This window comes from Lonchura striata, chromosome 3 (genome assembly GCF_050655825.1).
Source record: "Lonchura striata isolate lonStrDom1 chromosome 3, ASM5065582v1, whole genome shotgun sequence".
NCBI classification, from domain to species: Eukaryota; Metazoa; Chordata; class Aves; order Passeriformes; family Estrildidae; genus Lonchura; species Lonchura striata.
In genome coordinates, this window is record NC_140705.1 from 11452504 (window position 1) to 11467211 (window position 14708).

Genomic DNA, 14708 nt, shown 5'->3' on the forward strand with positions numbered 1-14708 from the left:
GCGGCGCGGAGCGAGCGCCGGCCCTGCCGCCCGTGCGGCGCTCTGGGCTCGGGGCTCGCTGTCCCGCTGCTGTGCGGCTCGGGGCTCGCTGTCCCGCTGCTGTGCGGCTGCGGGTTCGCTGTCCCGCTGCTGTGCGGCTCGGGGCTCGCTGCGGGCTCGCTGTCCCGCTGCTGTGCGGCTCGGGGCTCGCTGTCCCGCTGCCGTGCGGCTGCGGGCTCTCTGTCCCGCTTTTGTGCGGCGGGGCCGGCGCGGCGCGCTCAGCTGTCAGCGCCCGGGGATGGATCTGCCATCGATCCCCAGCGCCGGTGCGCTGGAGTGGCGCATACGCGGCTTGATAAGCGGCGGTGCAGCCTGAGATGCGGAGATGCAGAGGGAAGTAATTTGGTTTCCGTGTTGTGCCCCAGAGGAGTTGTTTGCTTGTGTCAGGGCTCAGTTCTGCCCCAGCTAAAGTCAGAGGGCAACGGGAAGCCAGGCCAGCTCCCGGCGTAACTCGAAAGCACTATTGCGACAGCGTTCCGCGGTTAAACATTTTGTCTGTTTCAGTGGTGTCGTTTTGAAAATTACCGATAATGAACGGGGAGGGTTATTCCTTCATCACAAATTTTGACAGACTGTAAAGCATTTTCTGCACTTTTGCCAAACTTTTCAAAACTTTTCACTAACAAAAAGTACTCCAAAACATCATCATCATCATCATCATCATCATCATCATCATCATCATCAACATTGTTGTCGTCATCACTAACTGCAGAATTAAAGGGGGGAAATCTGTTTCATAACTATTTCTGCCAGTTATTTTCCTAATCAATTTTAGCTTGAAAAAAAAATTTTGCACAAATATTGCATAAAATTCTCCTCTGTTTTGAGCGGAGATTTCATTGTGGTGGATGTTTTCAGAATTCATTACATATTTTAAGGAGAATAATTCAACAACCTGTTTTTTAGAGGCAACACAAATTACTATGCTGATGTGTTCTTGTTGTGGTAATTATTTTTTAGTCTTGTAAGAGTCCTTAGTTGTGAAGACCGAGGAGAGGGGGGATCCTAAGAGAATACATTTCTCTCTATGTTTATTGTTATTCCCTTAAGATACTATTGCTCTGCAGAGAGGATTCATTTTATTACATGTTATGATGTATAATATAATTAATAAATTAAAAATTTTATCACATTTATCTTTCATTAATCACAAAAGTTTTAATCCCTGCAGAATATGTCTTGTCCAGATATTACATCAACCCTTCAATGTTGTGCACAGCAATATGCATTTATGATACACATCTTTTTCAAAACCCATAATTAACTAGGAGTACAGAATGACATTTAGTTACAGAAAGTTTGTGAGAAAGTCATGCCCTGAGTGCAAAGCGAGTTCCTCAGAACTGTTCAAATACAAGAATGTGAAGAATACTTCCTGAAGACAAATGAGGTCATCTTAGTGGGTCATTTGGAGATTTCAGCATAAAATTTGAAAGATCCTGCAGAAATATTGTTACTGACTTTTGGAAATGATACTGCAGCACTGCAGCCCATCAGATGGTTACACAACCTCAAGTCATCACAGGCAAGAATGTGAGATGCTGAAAATTGCCCAGGAAGGTGAGCTGCAGCTGGGCAGCAAGGACACACATGTTTCTAACCCACAGTGACATCTGCAGTGACAGAGGGGGAAAAGGTAATTTTATTGCCTGTGTGAACACTGCTGGTGACACTGGTGACTCTGTCCTCAGTGCCTGTTGTGGGCACTGGATGTGTCCCATGGTGCTGCTGTGCCTGGCAGGGAGAGCAGAAACATGCTGCCTTGGCTGCTCATCAAGCCTGTCGAGCTGCAATCTGCATTATCATAACTTGGAGCTCCTTACATCAGCATCATCCTGCACTGCTCTTTTCTAAACAACAGACCCAGTCCCCTGAGGGCAGCACATTTAGAAAAGCCAGTTCTTTCCTCCCAATGTTCTGCAGACCCAGGCATCTTCTCTGTTTTATCTGCATCAAGAAATACCACAAAACATAGGAATTTTATTTATTTTTGCACTTGATGCATCGTGGTTTCTTTTCACATAAGCAGTGTCTGAGAACCGAGATGTCTGAAGAAACATCTTTAAAAGCAGTTTTTCACGTGCTTCCTCCAAAACACAGCAACTCCCCTCCTGAGCTGTGATCATGCTTTTACATGGAGAGCTGACTTGTGGGTTTTGGGCAGGTTTTAGCAATTTCATTTTAAAATATGCCCTGGATTTTGCTTGAATCAGTCATCTGGAGAGATTTCTATCTTCCTGATGCAGAAAAACTTATTGGCAGCTGTTTATGGTGGGCATGAGCCTAGTTCCTGGCAGTGAGAAATAAAAAGGAAATCTAAGCTATAACACCATCATCTTCATTGCCCTGCAGTGGTTTATAATATTGCAAAATGGTATTAACTGTTGCTCACCAGCTTAAAAGGATCGTGAGACAAAGACTGTTAAGGAAAGTAGCATATATAAGACTGGCTCATAGTATCTTGTGCTGTAGCCAAGGGTCCATGAGAAATATTATTCAGGAACAAATAATTACAAAATGTCCAGATTAGTCTTTAAAATATTAACTCCTTAAAAGTTGCTGGTCATAAGTTAACTCAAGACAAAACTGTTGTTTTAAATTTCTCTTAAGAAGATTTTCACCAGTGGCATGAGGAGTGAACATATGGCTACATCAGAAGGGATTGTGACCCCCCATAAAATAGCTTGCATCCTTTTTATGGCTCTTTAAAGTATGCAGTGGGGCTATCCAAAGTCAAGCTGCCACTGGCTAATCTAAACTGGAAACAGCAGTGCCCTGAGCACTGTTGTGCATGTGTTTGTTGTGTTTGTGTAACATTTCCATCCCTAGGGACTGGCCATTATCCCCCCTCTATTTGTTTTCTTCCCTGAATTGCCTTCATCCAACCAAAATATGTCAGCAGTTACAGCAGGGGGACTCTATTAAAGACAAATGGACTCAGTGTTCTTCCCGAAGAAATACTCATAATTTAAGCTGCACAGCTGTGGGACAAATTTAGAGCAACTCTGCCTTAGGTACTTTCTTGGGGGAAAAGAAAAAAAAAAGTTATTTAGAATGGCAACCCTCCTGTCAGTGAGAGCTGAATCTGCTCTACTCTGCCTGCTGCAATCCCATCCTTTCCAGCCTGCCAGGGACACAAGGGACAGGGACTGAAACACCACCTGCAGCCCCTGCAGTGACCATCCACGGCCACCACAGCAGCCAGAACAGGGGTTTCCACTTGCTGCACAAAAACAGATACAAATCACAGCTTTTCACACTCCCATTGACTTACGTGTTCCTCAGTGCAGGACTCTGGGTTGATTTGCACCCTGTCTGGATGAAAACTGTCTCATTCAATTGACTTTTACATGGGGTTTGTACTACCTCCAAAAGCTCAGTCCTGCCTCTCATACAAATCAGAGGAACTACTCTTGCAATATTATGTTTTTGCATTGTCACGGGTAAACAGAAGTAAACTGAACCCTCTTGTATTTGCTTTTGTATTCCAGACCTGAGGACTGTCTTATGCTGTTTTGACTTAAGAAAGTCAGTGGGAGTTTTCAATTCATTCTATTCAGTTCAAGAAGATAAAATTTATCTGTGAATGGCAGGGCCTCTCCTTAATTATCCTGAAAAAATAACTTCATATAATGCAACCTAGTGCCTTCAATTCATTAAATAGAATATTTCTAATTATAAAAAAAGTATTACCAGAAGTTAGTCAAAGGGTTTTAAATGGTTTGTGAGGCAGCATGATCCATTAACTTGAGGAAAAACTGCATCTGCTGCAGAGCCAGGAACAGAACTTAGAGCTCTAGAGGTTTTTTTACTGTTTTTTAATGCTGAAATTGTTAGTAAAGTATGAATAGTCAGAGGAGAACACTGCATTTGAATTTAAAAGCATCTGCAAGTGTTGCTAGGAAAACGTGAACCATAACAGATCTTCAATTAAGCAGAAGGTAAGAAATTTATCAGTGTCAGCTCCCTGGTTACCAGACTATTGACAAAGTTCTTAGGAAGATAAGTCAAATGTACATTAAACATATTGCATTTCTGAAAATTATTTTTTCCATTAATTGTGAAAACATATTAACAGAGAACCTTGTTTAACAAAAGATAAACAGTAAATTACTGGATCACTAGTCAGCAAAGTAGGTAGGAAATTCCTGGTACATTTTCTAACTCAAAGCAATCTCAAATTGCAATGTGACGTGTAGCAGGATGTGTCTAACGTAGAACCTTGTGAGCACAATATATAAATGACAATTCCTGTGAATGTTGAATGCAGCAGCTGTCATTACACAGGCTACAAATACAGTAATTATACTTTGGATGTGTAACCTGGCTTGCCTGTCACAGCTGAATTTCTGTTTTCAACAAATACACTGGGGTTTACAGAGCTGAGCCTTTAAAAAAAATAATGGAAAACATTGTTCCTAAGGTAAAAGATGACAAGGTCTTTCAATGGGAAAAGAATGTCTGTAAAGAATGGTGAAAATGGTTTGTATGTAATCTTTTAATTTCTATTACAAGTTTATGGCAGGGGAAGGAGTGGGTGTCTGTGCTTAGGAAGCTGCAGGAGAAGGTGAGGCCTTCTTTTGTCAACCTTTTTTCTCTTATTTTTTCTTTTCTCCTTTGCTGTCTTTCTTCTCCATTTTCAAAACCATTACTATTCAGTATTACTAAGGTGGTCCCTTAGGAACCTCAGTCCAGGCACATAATTCCATTTGGATAGTTGGGATATAGTCAAGTACAAAGGAAGAAATTCTGAAGATTGAATAAGACAGGGCTATAGAAGAAACTGAAGATCAGGGTTTGGAAGGCAAGATAATACTAAAATGAGTAGAGTAATATAAAGCTACAGCAGAGTTTCAATTTTCCTTAATTATTTTCTTTTATTTCTCTTCAAATTTATAATACTTTTTCTTCTAGTTCTAGTTTCTTTTCATTCCTTTTGGGGATTTTTCATTATTTTGCATTTATGCTCAGCTCTGCAGTCCTTGACATGTCCATTTCTCTGACCTCCTGTCACCACCTCTGTGGGTGAAAAACAGGATTGCAAAGATTTTCTTTAGTACTTCAGAGAAAAATGGTCCAGGAATCAATATTGCTATACTGGCATAGTAAGGATATTTACATCTGGAGTCATTCTACCTTGCTCTTATCATGAATAATGAAAGAAATCATGTCATTCTTTTGGGGCTGGGGTAGCCAAAAAAAATCTTTGGAGAACATGAAGGGACTACTACATTTTAATTTCCATCTTTTGTTTACTTATTGTGTTCTGAAAAAAAAAATAGGGCACTAAAAGCTAAGAATTTCATCCCCATTTGGAATTTTGGAAAGTTTATATTCTGAAGAATCTGTGGATGCATACCACTGACACTTCTACTATAGAAGTTCCAAAGAGGTTAGATACAGAAGTTTTTCAGTTCTAGAGACACTGTATTTTAATAAAATGATAAGAAGTTCTCCTATTTGCATCTCTTCAAAGGCTAAGTCTTCAACCTAAGATAATCAGTGATAATTATTTTTATCAGCGCCAAATGGTTTGATGTATTCTATGTATCTTAAACATGCACCTGATAAGAAGAATTGGTTTTCTGGGGGGATGCTCATCTTCATGTGACTGAATACAGGACAAGCTTAAGCCTAATGGCTTGGGCTAGGAACTTAAAACCAAAGGATTGAAAGTAATGTAGAGGAAATCATGTTCTATGTGACTAAAGAACAGGTAAATCTATTTCTAATTAGGACAAAGGATATTTACTTGACATTTTTTTTTGTGATGAAACAGTTGCACAAGAAGCACTCCCCAAAAAAGGCAGCATCAACAAAATGCACAGCTCATTGCAGATGAGACAGTAAAGTGTTCTTGATGACAAAAGAAACACTGGCATTCAAGAAGGGATGCTTGTTCTGCCCTCAAAAGAATTGATAGTCCTCCTCATCCCTGTATCAACAAACAGAGTAAAAATGTAGATATTAAGTGGAGAAAATGGATTAAATGTCTTAATCTGCTTTGCCAAAGTCTTCTTTGGCTACTATCTAGTTTTCCATCAAACAGCAATATAATCTGTTGCATTATGCTTTACAGTCTCCCCAGAAATCTCCCTGAACCCAAGACATGAACATCTCTGAAACCCCAGCTTTAAACTTATGTCAGGTCAAATTCTCAGCAAAGAATGACTAAGCAGGACACAGGCTGGTGGTCAAAAGTAATTATGATTGGCTCACTTTTCATAGTGCACATGAATTTTTTGTGGAGCATCTCTGTCCCTTTTTGTGTAAACAAGCTACATTTCATATATCTTTATGTTTAGCACAGCATATAAAATATTTCTTACAGGTTTGTTCTGCTTGAAGGTGGGAACTATTTTACATGCAGCAGTTCAAATGCAATGAGTGGAAAGGCCTTTTAAGGAAACCCATCTGCTCAGAGTTTAGACTTGAAAGAGTAGAGAAAGGTGTCATTAAGGTAACTGGTCACCCCATGGCCATGAGCCATGTACAGAACATGACCTTAAAAATCCCAAGGTATCTTCAGCATAGATAAACTTTCCTGTCATTATGCACTGTTCTGGTAAAACCTCATCTGTGTTCTAGTCAACTCTATTACAGAGAAACATGCTACTAGGATGTTCAGATGAAGGGAGAATCAAGTGTAAAACAGGATGTGAAAAATTAGGGTACTTCAGTCCACAAAATGAAGAGTAGCAGTATGAGTTCTCCTTTTGGAAATGAGGCAAAAATCAGGAGGTGAATAAGAGTAAATTGGACTCACAACCTGTATTAGTACAACAAATCAATATAAACTGCTCCAGAACCCAGCCTAGATAAAAATTACAACATTTCCAAATGCCAATTAAATAAAGGTCTGGAACATTCTTTCATTAGAGAGTTCGGGGGAGGAAAAAACTTTAATGTTTTTTTTTGAGTGGTTTTTTGAACCTGGTGAAACTTATTGTCTAGAAGATTGCTTACAATATTGGGGTACTAAGTAGAGGGATTTATGGACTCATAAACTTCTGAGATTTTTAAAGATACCACTGCAAGTAAATGTGGAAAACCTCCAATTTAAAGTAGCACCATTTAGTATTTGCACAAAGGAAACTGATTTGTCAACATGATCAAAAATGCTTTTAATGCTATATCCAATTTCTTGTCCTGGTTAAAATCAGGTACTTTAAAAATTGCTTCCTTCAGCAACAAACATCTATTTATATTCCAGTTTGAGTGTGAAAGCACTAGATAAACATAGATGCAAGCAATACATCTGATGAGACTGGTCTTACCAAAGTCAAAACAGGCAGGCCAACAATAAATCAGCTATGGAGCAACCTGATTCCTTAATGGAAAGATAGATGAATTCCACAGTGAGCTTAGCTTTAATGGCACTGTAGCACCCTCCTGTACAAATGCAATAAATAGTACAGAACTCAGTAAAATATTTATCTGAATGAATTATGAAGGTTCTAACACGGTATCAAAACAGGAGCTTTCATACCCTACAAGTGTGTGAGAAATATTTTCCCTATAAAATTTGGATTTTTCCAGGTATCTGAGATGAAGAAGTTGCAGCAGAATCTGTTATTTTATTAATACTTACTTGAACACCAGCCACTGTTCATTGACTGCATGAGATTAAAAAAACCAAAACACTCATCACCTTAAGAGGATGAAGATATTCAAAGCACATTGAAAGAAAGTAAACATCAGTGCTGCTTCCCAATGCTGAGCTATAAAGAGACAGCAAAGGAATTTAAAACAAACTGCTTTCCAAACACAGGGTTCAGTTGCTACACACAGAAGCTCTAAAATCTGGGACATCATCTGGATTAACATGCAATATTATCAGGTTGATGGATAGTTACATCCTTACTCTGACACTGATGTCAGACTGCTGCTGTTTAATTTAACCATGGTATTGCATGGGGATTTCACCTTATGTAAAATTAAGTCATATCACTAACTGTAACATGATTTTGTTTTATTGCAGTAATCTTGTCTCTAATATGTATAAAATCTAGAATATAATATTTGTGTGTTGTTTAGGGCATGGCAATGGTACCATAAAAACATCAAGCCAGTACTCCCCAGCTGGAGCCCTCCCTGGCCAGGGCATTGCTGCTCTTCCAGCGCTGCTGAACTGGACAGGCTGGAACTGCAGTGGGAACTTGATCTGAAGGGACTGTGACATGAATGAGTCCTTGATGGAGTAGAGATCCACCAGATCTCTACTCCATGGAAAGTCCCCCACCAGAGCAGGTGGATGCCTGAAGAAGACTGTGACACTCAAAGGATGAAATGGGGATGTGTAATGAAGTTTTATTGAACAGTGTGGGACCTTGGGCATGATGCAAATGGTACTGAGGTGTGGAACATGCTGGTTTGGGCTGGAGTAGAGTTAATTTTCTTCACAGTGTCTGGTATGGGGTTGTGTTTTGGATTCATGCTGAACACAGGGCTGGTAATATAAAGATATTTTTGTTATTGCTGAGCAGGGCTTGCACAGACCCAAGGCCTTTCCTGCCTCTTGTACTGCCCTGCTGTCAAGGGGGTGAGGTGTACATGGGAGGGTGGGAGGAGTCACAGCCAGGACAGCTGACCCAAAATGACCAAAGGGATATTCCAGACCATATGGCATCATGTTCAGTGTATAAAGTGGGGTAAGAAGGAAGAAATGGAGGGATGTTTGAAGTGATGGAGTTTGTCTTCCCAAGTCACTGTTACCTTGATGTGGCCTTGCTCCCCTGGAGATGGCTGAACACTTGCCCACCATGGAAAGCACTGAATTAATTCCTTGTTTTGCTTTGTTTGTGGATGTGGTTTTTGCTTTGCCTATCAATCTGGTTTTATCTCAATCCACAAGTTTTCCAGCGTTACCCCACAGCTTCCCCCACCACATTTGCTCTGCCAGAAGGAGCCCCTTCTCCCAGGAAGAGAGTCCCTTTCCCTGCTCCCAGCAATGACGTGAGATGGTAGAATAACCTCCAAGTCCTCGCCATGCTCCCTCCTGGCTATTGGCCAGAGCCAGGACACTGCAAAACTACTAAGTGTCCATGGAATTCTGAAATTATTGGTATTGGTTTTCGCATTCTGTCATCACCTACCATGGTACCCTGTGGGAGCTGTGGTTCAGTTGCTGAATATCTTCAGTTTCTGTCCATTGAGAGGAGTCTCATGCCATGCAACAACTTCCAGGATGCAGGACAGACTGTTACTCATCCACACATCAGAGCCCATTGCAGCTGGTGAAGTCTGGCAAGGGAATTTGGCCTGCTATGGAGAGATGTGAGATCACAGAATCATAGTATTATTTAGATTGGAAAAGACCTTTACAATCAGAAAGTCCAATCCTAAAGACAGTTAGTCTATAATCTCTAAATATATATATATCCAGAAACTCAAGAGATTTTCATCCAACATCTAAGCAACCTGAAGAATAACTCCTAGATTATTCTAGATTTAATTTCTTCTGAATTCTTTTTCCCTCCAGACTGAAGTTCAGTTCTTTTGAACTTTCTCTTCTGCTAAGTATTTCATTATTTCTGCTCTCTATATCTGTTTTGGAGTAAAACAAATGTCAAACTTATTACCAGGACATAATGCCATTTTTTGACTGAAACTAATGAACATTCAATGACATTTATTGTGGAATCCATAGAGTATATGAAACACAGACCAGATGTGACCAGTATCTCATTAGGCCACAAACTTTCTCCTGTAAAATACATAACCTAGAGAACACTTCCCCTGTATTTGCCCAAATACAGTGTAAATCTAGATTGATTCAATTTAAAATAATTATGTTGCTGTAGATCATAAATGATCTTCTATTCTTACCTGGTCATTTTGGTGCATGTATTCTGTAGTGTAAAAGCAGTTCACAAACTCTTTTTGTATCTTACTTAGCAGTACTATGAACCATTACTACCCCTCTCTTATAAATGGAGAATGTAGGTACTGGTGTCTAATGAGACATCCAAGATCACTTAGAAAATCTGAAACAGACTGCCCAAACCTCAGTATAATGTTCTAGCTCAGCACAATGATTTCTGGTTTGTCTAACTGCTCAAGATAAAGAGGAAAAACTGGAAGAAGAGTTTGGAAAACCCAACAAGCTTTTGATTTGCACAGTATTTCACACATTCTGTGGAGTTCAGTTGGAAGTTAAGACCATTTTACCATTCTAGCCTTATTCATAAGGTGGTCTCCATATATGAGACTGGTTCCTTACATTTTCCATTGGACAAGATGGGGATATTCCCACACCTTATCCATGTGTTTCATAGTCCTGCATAAAGGTCATTCATAATTTGGCTTTTATTATTAGAGTCTCTTTCCACAGAAGAAGGAAAACTGAAAAAAAGACAGAACTGTTTCCTAACCATCATGAGAAAATGCAGTAAAATCTTTAACTTAACCCTGAACAGCTTCCAGTTCCAGGGAGAGGAGCTGCATCATCTGAATTTAGACTTCTGTTCTCCCCACAAGCAAAATGGAGCTCTATAAGCAATGCGATACAGATAAACACTGATGACATTGAAGACAGTTATTCAATTTATTCAAATTTTAAAAAGAAAACAACCATTAAATCCAAGTTTTTCACTGATTTCAGTGTGCTAGGAACATTTCTCCATATTTTAGGAGCTTAATCCAAAAGTCACCAAAATCAAAGAGGATCAGATTGTTTTCCACTCAAGATTGTAGTATCAAACATAAGACTTCAATAGATAAGCATAAAGGTGTATTTAAATAAATTACAGTTAGACTTAGAAGTTAAATTTTATGACAACATTTTGGGAGGATTACTCTTCACTTGCATATGTATGTTTTCATTTGAACTGCTAAGAAGAAATTGAATTACTGGAACAGATGGATCAAGTCTGTTTATTTGCAGGTGATTACACACATTACATGATTTTCACTTGCTATGTCTGTTGCTACAAAGTCTAATTAGTACTGGTGTATGGCTGCACACCAGAGAAAATTTCCTACCTTCTTACAGCACCAAAGACTTACTAGAGAAGTAAAAGATATTGCAAGGTCTCTTAGACTCTACATAAAGACAGGTTTCCAAATCAGTGAGATATGAGTATAAAGCCAGAGAAGTATTGATAGTCACCAAGAAAATCTGTCTGAAGAGGAGAAGGACTGAAGATGAGCTAAAAATACTAAAAGATTCTCTCTGTGTGACCCATCTGTATGACAGGAGCTACTTTATGTATCCATTACTTTGAGGGATATAAATGTGCAATAGCATTTTTAAATATGGACAGAGAGAGAATGGGAGGGAAGAGTAAAATGTGTTTGTCTATATTTGAAATAGAACTAGATCATAGATTGTATTTTCAATTTAAGAACGAGTCATTCTTTCCTTGTTTATTACACTCATCAAGTAACCATATATAACTACATATAGACAAAGAGAGGGCTGTATGGGGGCAGCAATTATTAATGGACATTACTGAATGATAAATAAAGAGCTCAGAACTGGTATTCATTGCACACAGATGTCTGGACCATGGGCAGATGTCTTAAATCGTCTACACAAAGCGCTTTTGTGCTATCACAGTAATCTAAATTGCTTTGCATTTGGTTCCAGGCATTTCCACACACTGCTCTCCACCACACATAAATTCCTATTCTCAAATCCCATCTAGGTTTCAAGGGCCAAATTACTTCCTGGTTTAACTCTTTGGCTTAATTTGCCTCGGTTTTATTGATGCAGACAAACGTTGAGAGGTGCTCTCAGTTACAGGAGATCTTGTACATAACTTAGGTTATGGTGCTGGTTCTGGGGAGGGCATCCCCTGCTCCATGTTGGAGGGGATGAAAGCATGAGCAGGAAGGAGGAGGGGTGATGCCATGGCTTCATCTGTGCTTTGTGTGAGCTATATGGCCATGACCAACACTCTTGAGGGGAGGTCCTGTTCAGAGAAGAAAGAACTGCCATAGCCTGCCTTCTAAAGCTTTAACTCAGGACCTCTGTCCTTTTAAATTCTGTCAATCGTCATACCTACTGCCCTGGGCTACAGGGGAGCTCTAAGAAAACCACTCATAACTCTGAGACAGGCACTTTCCTGACTCTCTGAGGTCTTAGAACTACTGCACACCCATGGCAGGACTGTGCTTCACTGCAAATCAAGTCAGTGATGATTTAGGAAATAATTTGTATCCCCAGAGGAGGCATATCTAAGAGCAGAGACAGCCCAGCATAAGTTGCTGAGTTTTAGTTAATGGCCTGAGTCTATCTAATGTGTCTGCTCTTAGAGATTTCACTTGCAGAAGAACTGTGTTTTTTATCTCCCCATTTGAATTAGGCTAGCACATAAACACACTGTCTAGGAACAGAATCGTGGAGGAGGAGTTAACAGAGAGAGACAGATGGAGTAGTAGTTTGAATATATTATTTTGCATTGCAACCCTATGAAAAAAATGAGTGATGAATTTCCTGATGGACATTTTACAAGGGTCACTTTACAAGGGTGAGATTGCAAAATCTCTCTCACTTTTACTATTCCTGTTAACACCAAATTATCTGTGATGTTAATTTAGAATACATTTTTGCATGCAGTCAGATTAACTTTCAAGGTATATTTAACAGCCATACTAGATTTTATGGACTGCCTTTTTTCCTTCTTGCTCACCTGCTTGCTGTGGGAGAGCTGTCAGTTATCAGCTGAAAGGCTGGTAATTTTAAGATACCTTGTACATAATTGTTAGCACTGAGAGTGTGCATAACACCACATCCTTTCTCCCTCCTCTTGTCCTGATACAGATTGAAAGGCCAAAAGGAATTATTTTCTGTTATACTGGACATTTTGACCATACAGGTTGAGTAAAGCCTTTTAGAATTCACTTAATCTTTAGCAATTAAAACTGAGACACAAGATTTCTTGCTTTCTTCCACAACTCACTAACATAGAAGTGTACAGAAATGTTAAAAAGTGTACAGAAACTGTAGATTTACAGTTGATGGTAAAAGAAAGTAAAATAAGGAAACTAAGAGTGACTGAGAGTGACTGTGTGGGTAAACTAGCTGTGTGATGTTTTCAGTAACACTGTGATAAGGCTGTGCTCTAGCACACCTACTGCAATTCTTCCATTCTGGTTGTTAGTTATTATGATACTGTTTAAACTGCAAGGAGTGAGTACGACACCTCTAGAATGCCATTTTGCCCTATAATCTCAGCCAACATCTGAATATTGGCAGATACAAGAATTAAGGGAAACATGGCTGGAATCTGGGGTGGAAAAGCATAAGCAACCTTGACACTGCCCTAAGCCAAGGTAACCATTACTTGTGATGTGCTTGTCAACAGTGTAGATCTTCAAATGTCCAGCGGAGTTCATGCAAACTAGATGAACTCTCAAGCACTTCCTTGGTGGTACCTAAAATCAAGTTAGAGAAAAATAGAATAACCCTTTTCTAATATTGTAAAAGCACACTGCACAGTGACATAAATCCATAACTCAAATGGTCTCAGCTCTAACATACTATTCAAGAGTCATACTATCCAATATTTAAACCCCGACTGCCTGATCATGGGCTTATTTATTATTAGAACCCATTATTGTATAATATCCTTGGTGGATAGTGCTTCTCAGGAAAATGCCTTCTACAGTTAAAAATCTATCGCATAGAGGATTTCAGAAGGAAAAACTGCAACACAAACCAGTTGGGAATAACACTGGAGTAAAAGCTAACATTTTGGAGCACGGCAAACTTTGGGTTTCACATTCAATTAATTTTTTTTTATACTCTTGAATATGTGGGAGAGGTTCAGTGAGGTTCCCCGCGACACAAATACACTTCAGTTTAAAGCGATCCTGTGCAATCTTTGTTAGGTTCAAGAACGAGCCCCGAGCAGCCCGGGCTGCGCCCCGGGAAGGCGCCGGGAGCGGAGGGAGCAGCCGGGCGATCCTCCGGCTCCCTCTCCAGGACTTCGGGCTTAACTACAAATAAATCCTCCAGCTCGGCGGCTCCTGCAGCCTTCTCAAGGGCAAATGGGGGAGCAAACCCCGAATGTCACAGGCATAAGCCTAGGACAGGAGTATCCCCAGTGTAAGGTTCATTTCGATGAGAAGCGCAGTGAGGGAGGGATGCAGGCAATTCTGAGCATCCCTGGGAAACACTGCCGAGCACCAGTAGTGCTCATCACTTACAGACAGTGTGAACAGACACCACATTAACCCTTTTGCTCACTGTGTGACCTGGCCACGCTCTGAGCATCAGCAGCTCAGCTCAGCAGCCCCAGGAGCATCCTGCTCACACACATCACTCACCTGCTCACATCAGCTCACCAGAGTGCACTCCTGCTCCATGGTGATACTGTCACTCACCCACTCGGGGCCCAAGGTGTAACTTCTCTGCTTTCAGCATGCAGCAAAGGCAGGGTCCTTTTCTCAGATCTGTTTCTGCTCAGATTCACTTCTCTGTTGGGTTAAATTTCTCCAAATTTGAGGATAATTCTGCTCCAGGTGTTCTACATATCCCCCAGTATGACAGTTTCTTCATTTAGTTTGTGACACCCATCAGTCTCTATCTATGTTCCCTTTTACTGTTGGTTTTGACCTCTTATATTAAAGATCAACAGTTTCTTCCTATTTTGTTAACACAATTGCCTTTAAACTGCATTTTATACATTTGCTTCTGGCAGACTTCAGCTGTCCAGGGAAAG